We start from the raw sequence: 10042 nt of genomic DNA, 5'->3' as shown, positions 1-10042 counted from the left end.
ACTTTAACTTTCACTTTAACTTTAACTTAATTTTTAACTTTAACTTAATTTTTAACTTTAACTTTAACTTTGGCTTTAACTTTAACTTTAACTTTAACTTTAACTTTAACTTTAACTTTAACTTTAACTTTAACTTTAACTTTAACTTTAACTTTAACTTTAACTTTAACTTTAACTTTAACTTTAACTTTAACATTAACTTCAACTTTAACTTTAACTTTAACTTTCACTTTAACTTTAACTTAATTTTTAACTTTAACTTTAACTTTCGCTTTAACTTTAACTTTAACTTTAACTTTAATTTTAACTTTAACTTTAACTTTAACTTTAATTTTAACTTTAACTTTAAATTTAACTTTAACTTTAACAACTTTAACTTTAACTTTAGCTTTAACTTTAACTTTAACTTTGGCTTTAACTTTAACTTTAACTTTAACTTTAACTTTAACTTTAACTTTCCCTTTAACTTTAATTTTATTTTTAACTTTAGCTTTAACTTTAACTTTCGCTTTAACTTTAACTTTAACTTTAACTTTAACTTCAACTTTAACTTTAACATTAACTTTAACTTTAACTTTAACGTTAACTTTAACTTTAACTTTAACTTTAACGTTAACTTTAACTTTAACTTTAACTTTAACTTTAATTTTAACTTTAACTTTAAATTTAACTTTAACTTTAACAACTTTAACTTTAACTTTAGCTTTAACTTTAACTTTGGCTTTAACTTTAACTTTAACTTTAACTTTAACTTTAACTTTAACTTTAACTTTAACTTTAACTTTAACTTTAACTTTAACTTTAACTTTAACTTTAACTTTAACTTTAACTTTCACTTTAACTTTAACTTTATTTTTAACTTTAGCTTTAACTTTAACTTTCGCTTTAACTTTAACTTTAACTTTAACTTTAACTTTAACTTTAACTTTAACTTTAACTTTAACTTTAACTTTAACTTTAAATTCAACTTTAACTTTAACTTTAACTTTATTTTTAACTTTAACTTTAACTTTCGCTTTAACTTTAACATTCACTTTAACTTTAACTTTAACTTTAACTTTAACTTTAACTTTAACTTTAACTTTAACTTTATTTTTAACTTTAACTTTAACTTTCGCTTTAACTTTAACTTTAACTTTCACTTTAACTTTAACTTTATTTTTAACTTTAACTTTAACTTTAACTTTCGCTTTAACTTTAACTTTAACTTTTACTTTAACTTTGACTTTGACTTTAACTTTAACTTTCATTTTAACTTTAACTTTAACTTTCGCTTTAACTTTGTACATTCACTTTAACTTTAACTTTAACTTTAACTTTAACTTTAACTTTAACTTTAACGTTAACTTTAACTTTAACTTTAATTTTAACTTTAACTTTAACTTTAAATTTAACTTTAACTTTAACAACTTTAACTTTAACTTTAGCTTTAACTTTAACTTTAACTTTGGCTTTAACTTTAACTTTAACTTTAACTTCAACTTTAACTTTAACTTTCACTTTAACTTTAACTTTATTTTTAACTTTAGCTTTAACTTTAACTTTCGCTTTAACTTTAACTTTAACAACTTTAACTTTAGCTTTAACTTTAACTTTAACTTTAACTTTGGCTTTAACTTTAACTTTAACTTTAACTTTAACTTTAACTTTAACTTTAACTTTAACTTTAACTTTAACTTTAACTTTAACTTTAACTTTAACTTTAACTTCAACTTTAACTGTAACTTTCACTTTAACTTTAACTTTATTTTTAACTTCAACTTTAACTTTCACTTTAACTTTAACTTTAATTTTAACTTTAACTTTAACTTTAACTTTAACTTTAACTTTAACTTTAACTTTAACTTTAACTTTAACTTTAACTTTAACTTTAACTTTAACTTTAACCTTAACTTTAACTTTAACTTTCTTTTTAACTTTATCTTTATTTTTAACTTTAACTTTAACTTTAACTTTCGCTTTAACTTTAACATTCACTTTAACTTTAACTTTAACTTTAACTTCAGCTTTAACTTTAACTTTAATTTTAACTTTAACTTTAGCTTTAACTTTAACTTTAACTTTAACTTTAACTTTAACTTTAACTTTAAATTTAACTTTAACTTTAACTTTCACTTTAACTTTAACTTTATTTTTAACTTTAACATTCACTTTAACTTTAACTTTTCTTTAACTTTAAATTTAACTTTAAATTTAACTTTAACTTTAACTTTAACAACTTTAACTTTAACTTTAGCTTTAACTTTAACTTTAACTTTAACTTTAACTTTAACTTTATTTTTAACTTTAACATTCACTTTAACTCTAAGTTTTCTTTAACTTTAACTTTAACTCGAACTTTAACTTTAACTTTAACTTTAACTTTAGCTTTAACTTTAACTTTAACTTTAATTTTAGCTTTCACTTTTACTTTATTTTTAACTTTAACTTTTCTTTAATTTTAACTTTAACGTGAACTGTAACTTTAACTTTAACAACTTTAACTTTAATTTTAGCTTTAACTTTAACTTTAACTTTGGCTTTAACTTTAACTTTAACTTTAACTTTAACTTCAACTTTAACTTTCACTTTAACTTTAACTTTATTTTTAACTTCAACTTTAACTTTCACTTTAACTTTAACTTTAACTTTCACTTTAACTTTATTTTTAACTTTAACTTTTCTTTAACTTTAACTTTAACTTTAACTTTAACTTTAACTTTAACTTTAACTTTAACTTTAACTTTAACTTTAACTTTAACTTTAACTTTAACTTTAACTTTAACTTTAACTTTAACTTTAACTTTCACTTTAACTTTAACTTTATTTTTAACTTTAGCTTTAACTTTAACTTTAACTTTAACTTTAACTTTAACTTTAACTTTAGCTTTAACTTTAACTTTAACTTTAACTTTAACTTTAACTTTAAATTTAACTTTAACTTTAACTTTAACTTTAACTTTATTTTTAACTTTAACATTCACTTTAACTTTAACTTTTCTTTAACTTTAACTTTAACTTTAAATTTAACTTTAACTTTAACAAATTTAACTTTAACTTTAACTTTAACTTTAGCTTTAACTTTAACTTTCACTTTAACTTTAACTTTAACTTTATTTTTAACTTTAACATTCACTTTAACTTTAACTTTTCTTTAATTTTAACTTTAACTTTAACTTTAACTTTAACTTTAACTTTAGCTTTAACTTTAACTTTAACTTTAACTTTAATTTTAGCTTTAACTTTAACTTTAACTTTAAATTTAACTTTAACTTTAACTTTAACTTTAACTTTAACTTTAACTTTCACTTTAACTTTAACTTTATTTTTAACTTTAACATTCACTTTAACTTTAACTTTTCTTTAACTTTAACTTTAACTTTAACTTTAACTTGAACTTTAACTTTAACTTTAACTTTAACTTTAGCTTTAACTTTAACTTTAACTTTAACTTTAACTTTAGCTTTAACTTTAACTTTAATTTTAACTTTAACTTTAACTTTAACCTTAGCTTTAAATTTAACTTTAACTTTAACTTTCACTTTCACTTTCACTTTAACTTTATTTTTAACTTTAACTTTAACTTTCGCTTTAACTTTAACATTCACTTTAACTTTAACTTTAACTTTAATTTTAACTTTAACTTTAACTTTAACTTTAACTTTAACTTTAACTTTAATTTTAACTTTAACTTTAACTTTAAATTTAACTTTAACTTTAACTTTAACAACTTTAACTTTAACTTTAACTTTAGCTTTAACTTTAACTTTAACTTTAACTTTAACTTCAACGTTAACTTTAACTTTAACTTTAACTTTAAATTTAACTTTAACTTTAACTTTAACTTTAACAACTTTAGCTTTAACTTTAGCTTTAACTATAACTTTAACTTTGGCTTTAACTTTAACTTTAACTTTAACTTTAACTTTAACTTTAACTTTAATTTTAACTTTAACTTTAACTTTAACTTTAACTTTAACTTTAACTTTAACTTTAACTTTAACTTTAACTTTAACTTTAACTTTAACTTTAACTTTAACTTTAACTTTAACTTTAACTTTAACTTTAACTTTAACTTTAACTTTAACTTTAACTTTAACTTTAACTTTAACTTCAACTTTAACTTTCACTTTAACTTTAACTTTAACTTTAACTTTATTTTTAACTTTAACTTTAACTTTAACCTTAACAACTTTAACTTTAACTTTAACTTTAGCTTTAACTATAACTTTAACTTTAACTTTAACTTTGGCTTTAACTTTAACTTTAACTTCAACTTTAACTTTAACTTTCACTTTAACTTTAACTTTATTTTTAACTTTAACTTTAACTTTAACTTTCGCTTTAACTTTAACATTCACTTTAACTTTAACTTTAACTTTAATTTAACTTTAACTTTAACTTTAACTTTAACTTTATCTTTATCTTTAACTTTAACTTTAACGTTAACTTTAACTTTAACTTTAACAACTTTAACTTTAACTTTAGCTGTAACTTTAACTTTAACTTTAACTTTAAAGTTAACTTTAACTTTAACTTTAACTTTAACTTTAATTTTAACTTTAACTTTAACAACTTTAACTCTAACTTTAACTTTAACTTTAACTTTAAAATTAACTTTAATTTTAACTTTAAATTTAACTTTAACTTTAACTTTCACTTTAACTTTAACTTTAACTTTAACTTTAACTTTATCTTTAACTTTAACTTTAACTTTAACGTTAACTTTAACTTTAACAACTTTAACTTTAAATTTAGCTGTAACTTTAACTTTAACTTTAACTTTAAAATTAACTTTAACTTTAACTTTAAATTTAACTTTAATTTTAACTTTAACTTTAACAACTTTAACTTTAACTTTAACTTTAAAATTAACTTTAATTTTAACTTTAACTTAAACTTTAACTTCAACTTTAACTTTAACTTTCACTTTAACTTTAACTTTATTTTTAACTTTAGCTTTAACTTTAACTTTCGCTTTAACTTTAACTTTAACTTTAACTTTAACAACTTTAACTTTAGCTTTAACTTTAACTTTAACTTTAACTTTAACTTTAACTTTGGCTTTAACTTTAACTTTAACTTTAACTTTAACTTTAACTTTAACTTTAACTTCAACTTTAACTGTAACTTTCACTTTAACTTTAACTTTATTTTTAACTTCAACTTTAACTTTCACTTTAACTTTAACTTTAATTTTAACTTTAACTTTAACTTTAACTTTAACTTTAACTTTAACTTTAACTTTAACTTTAACTTTAACTTTAACTTTGTACATTCACTTTAACTTTAACTTTAACTTTAACTTTAACTTTAACTTTAACTTTAACTTTATCTTTAACTTTAACTTTAACTTTAACTTTAACTTTAACTTTAACTTTAACTTTAACTTTAACTTTAACTTTAACTTTAACTTTAACTTTAACTTTAACTTTAACTTTAACTTTAACTTTAACTTTAACTTTAACTTTAACTTTAACTTTAACTTTAACTTTAACTGTGACTTTAATTTTAACTTTAAATTTAACTTTAACTTTAACTTTAGCTTTAACTTTAACTTTAACTTTACCTTTAACTTTAACTTTAACTTTAACTTTAACTTTAACTTTAACTTTAACTTTAACTTTAACGTTAACTTTAACTTTAACTTTAACTTTAACTTTACCTACTTTAACTTTAACGTTAACTTTAACTTTAACTTTAACTTTAACTTTAACTTTAACTTTAACTTTAACTTCAACTTTAACTTTAACTTTAACTTTAACTTTAACTTTGGCTTTAACTTTAACTTTAACTTTAACTTTAACTTCAACTTTAACTTTAACTTTCACTTTAACTTTAACTTAATTTTTAACATTAACTTTAACTTTCGCTTTAACTTTAACTTTAACTTTAACTTCAACTTTAACTTTAACTTTAACTTTAACGTTAACTTTAACTTTAACTTTACCTTTAATTTTAACTTTAACTTTAACTTTAAATTTAACTTTAACTTTAACTTTAACAACTTTAACTTTAACTTTAGCTTTAACTTTAACTTTAACTTTAACTTTGGCTTTAATTTTAACTTTAACTTTAACTTTAACTTTAACTTTAACTTTAACTATAACTCTAACTTTAACTTTAACTTCAACTTTAACTTTCACTTTAACTTTAACTTTATTTTTAACTTTAACTTTAACTTTAACTTTCGCTTTAACTTTAACTTTAACTTTAACTTTAACAACTTTAACTTTAACTTTAGCTTTAACTTTAACTTTAACTTTAACTTTCGCTTTAACTTTAACATTCACTTTAACTTTAACTTTAACTTTAATTTTAACTTTAACTTTGACTTTAAATTTAACTTTAACTTTAGCTTTAACAACTTTAACTTTAACTTTAACTTTAACTTTAGCTTTAACTTTAACTTTAACTTTAACTTTAACTTCAACGTTAACTTTAACTTTAACTTTAACTTTAACTTTAAATTTAACTTTAACTTTAACTTTAACTTTAACTTTAACTTTAACTTTAACTTTAACTTTAACTTTAACTTTAACTTTAACTTTAACTTTAACTTTAACTTTAACTTCAACTTTAACTTTAACTTTAACTTTCACTTTAACTCTAACTTAATTTTTAACTTTAACTTTAACTTTGGCTTTAAATTTAACTTTAACTTTAACTTTAACTTTAACTTTAACTTTAACTTTAACTTTAACTTTAACTTTAACTTTAACTTTAACTTTAACTTTAACTTTAACTTTAACTTTAACTTTAACTTTAACTTTAACTTCAACTTTAACTTTAACTTTAACTTTAACTTTAACAACTTTAACTTTAACTTTAACTTTAGCTTTAACTTTAACTTTAACTTTAACTTTAACTTTAACTTTAACTTTAACTTTAACTTTAACTTCAACGTTAACTTTAACTTTAACTTTAACTTTAACTTTAACTTTAACAACTTTAACTTTAACTTTAGCTTTAACTTTAACTTTAACTTTAACTTTAACTTTAACTTTAACTTTAACTTTAACTTTAACTTCAACGTTAACTTTAACTTTAACTTTAACTTTAACTTTAACTTTAACTTTAACTTTAACTTTAACTTTAACTTTAACTTTAACTTTAACTTTAACTTTAACTTTAACTTTAACTTTAACTTTAACTTTAACTTTAACTTTAACTTTAACTTTAACTTTAACTTTAACTTTAACTTTAACTTTAACTTTAACTTCAAGTTTAACTTTAACTTTAACTTTCACTTTAACTTTAACTTTAACTTAATTTTTAACTTTAACTTTAACTTTGGCTTTAACTTTAACTTTAACTTTAACTTTAACTTTAACTTTAACTTTAACTTTAACTTTAACTTTAACTTTAACTTTAACTTTAACTTTAACTTTAACTTTAACTTTAACTTTAACTTTAACTTTAACTTTAACTTTAACTTTAACTTTAACTTTAACTTTAACTTTAACTTTAACTTTAACTTTAACTTTAACTTTAACTTCAACGTTAACTTTAACTTTAATTTTAACTTTAACTTTAACTTTAAATTTAACTTTAACTTTAACTTTAACAACTTTAACTTTAACTTTAGCTTTAACTTTAACTTTAACTTTAACTTTAACTTTAACTTTAACTTTAACTTTAACTTTAACTTTAACTTTAACTTTAACTTTAACTTTAACTTTAACTTTAACTTCAACGTTAACTTTAACTTTAACTTTAACTTTAACTTTAACTTTAACTTTAACTTTAACTTTAACTTTAACTTCAACTTTAACTTTAACTTTCACTTTAACTTTAACTTAATTTTTAACTTTAACTTTAACTTTGGCTTTAACTTTAACTTTAACTTTAACTTTAACTTTAATTTTAACTTTAACTTTAACTTTAAATTTAACTTTAACTTTAACTTTAACAACTTTAACTTTAACTTTAACTTTAGCTTTAACTTTAACTTTAACTTTAACTTTCACTTTAACTTTAACTTTATTTTTAACTTTAACATTCACTTTAACTCTAAGTTTTCTTTAACTTTAACTTTAACTTTAACTTTAACTTTAACTTTAGCTTTAACTTTAACTTTAACTTTAACTTTAACTTTAACTTTAACTTTAACTTTAACTTCAACGTTAACTTTAACTTTAATTTTAACTTTAACTTTAACTTTAAATTTAACTTTAACTTTAACTTTAACAACTTTAACTTTAACTTTAGCTTTAACTTTAACTTTAACTTTAACTTTAACTTTAACTTTAACTTTAACTTTAACTTCAACGTTAACTTTAACTTTAACTTTAACTTTAACTTTAACTTTAACTTTAACTTTAACTTTAACTTTAACTTTAACTTTAACTTTAACTTTAACTTTAACTTCAACTTTAACTTTAACTTTAACTTTAACTTTAACAACTTTAACTTTAACTTTAACTTTAACTTTAACTTTAACTTTAACTTTAACTTTAACTTTAACTTTAACTTCAAGTTTAACTTTAACTTTAACTTTCACTTTAACTTTAACTTTAAATTTAACTTTAACTTTAACTTTAACAACTTTAACTTTAACTTTAGCTTTAACTTTAACTTTAACTTTAACTTTAACTTTAACTTTAACTTTAAATTTAACTTTAACTTTAACTTCAACTTTAACTTTAACTTTAACTATCACTTTAACTTTAACTTAATTTTTAACTTTAACTTTAACTTTGGCTTTAACTTTAACTTTAACTTTAATTTTAACTTTAACTTTAACTTTAAATTTAACTTTAACTTTAACTTTAACAACTTTAACTTTAACTTTAGCTTTAACTTTAACTTTAACTTTAACTTTAACTTTAACTTTAACTTTCACTTTAACTTTAACTTTATTTTTATACTCAGTTGAGCAGAGCTCACAGAGTATATTAAGTTTGATTGGATAACGGTTGGTTGTACATATATAAAGGAATCGAGATAGATATAGACTTCCATATATCAAAATAATCAGGATTGAAAAAAAAGCCATGTCCGTCCGTCCGTCCGTTAACACGATAACTTGAGTAAATTTTGAGGTATCTTGATGAAATTTGGTATGTAGGTTCCTGAGCACTCATCTCAGATCGCTATTTAAAATGAACGATATCGGACTATAACCACGCCCACTTTTTCGATATCGAAAATTTCGAAAAACCGAAAAAGTGCGATAATTCATTACAAAAGACCGATAAATCGACGAAACTTGGTAGATGAGTTGAACTTATGACGCAAAATAGAAAATTAGTAAAATTTTGGACAATGGGCGTGGCACCGCCCACTTTTAAAAGAAGGTAATTTAAAATTTTTGCAAGCTGTAATTTGGCAGTCGTTGAAGATATCATGATGAAATTTGGCAGGAACGTTACTCTTATTACCATATGTACGCTTATTAAAAATTAGCAAAATCGGAGAAGGACCACGCCCACTTTTAAAAAAAAAATATTTTTAAAGTAAAATTTTAACAAAAAATTTAATATCTTTACAGTATATAAGTAAATTATGTCAAGATTCAACTCCAGTAATGATATGGTGCAACAAAATACAAAAATAAAAGAAAATTTAAAAATGGGCGTGGCTCCGCCCTTTTTCATTTAATTTGTCTAGGATACTTTTAACGCCATAAGTCGAAGAAAAATTAACCAATCCTTTTGAAATTTGGTAGGGGCATAGATTTTATGGCATTAGCGGTTTTCTGTGAAAATGGGCGAAATCGGTTGATGTCACGCCCAGTTTTTATACACAGTCGTCCGTCTGTCCTTCCGCATGGCCGTTAACACGATAACTTGAGCAAAAATCGATATATCTTTACTAAACTCAGTTCACGTACTTATCTGAACTCACTTTATCTTGGTATGAAAAATGAACGAAATCCGACTATGACCACGCCCACTTTTTCGATATCGAAAATTACGAAAAATGAAAAAAATGCCATAATTCTATACCAAATACGAAAAAAGGGATGAAATATGTTAAGGTAATTGGATTGTTTTATTGACGCGAAATATAACTTTAGAAAAAACTTTATAAAATGGTTGTGACACCTACCATATTAAGT

Source organism: Eurosta solidaginis, unplaced genomic scaffold (assembly GCF_040869045.1).
Source record: "Eurosta solidaginis isolate ZX-2024a unplaced genomic scaffold, ASM4086904v1 ctg00001045.1, whole genome shotgun sequence".
In the NCBI taxonomy this organism is placed as follows: domain Eukaryota; kingdom Metazoa; phylum Arthropoda; class Insecta; order Diptera; family Tephritidae; genus Eurosta; species Eurosta solidaginis.
This window is presented reverse-complemented; position numbering follows the sequence as displayed.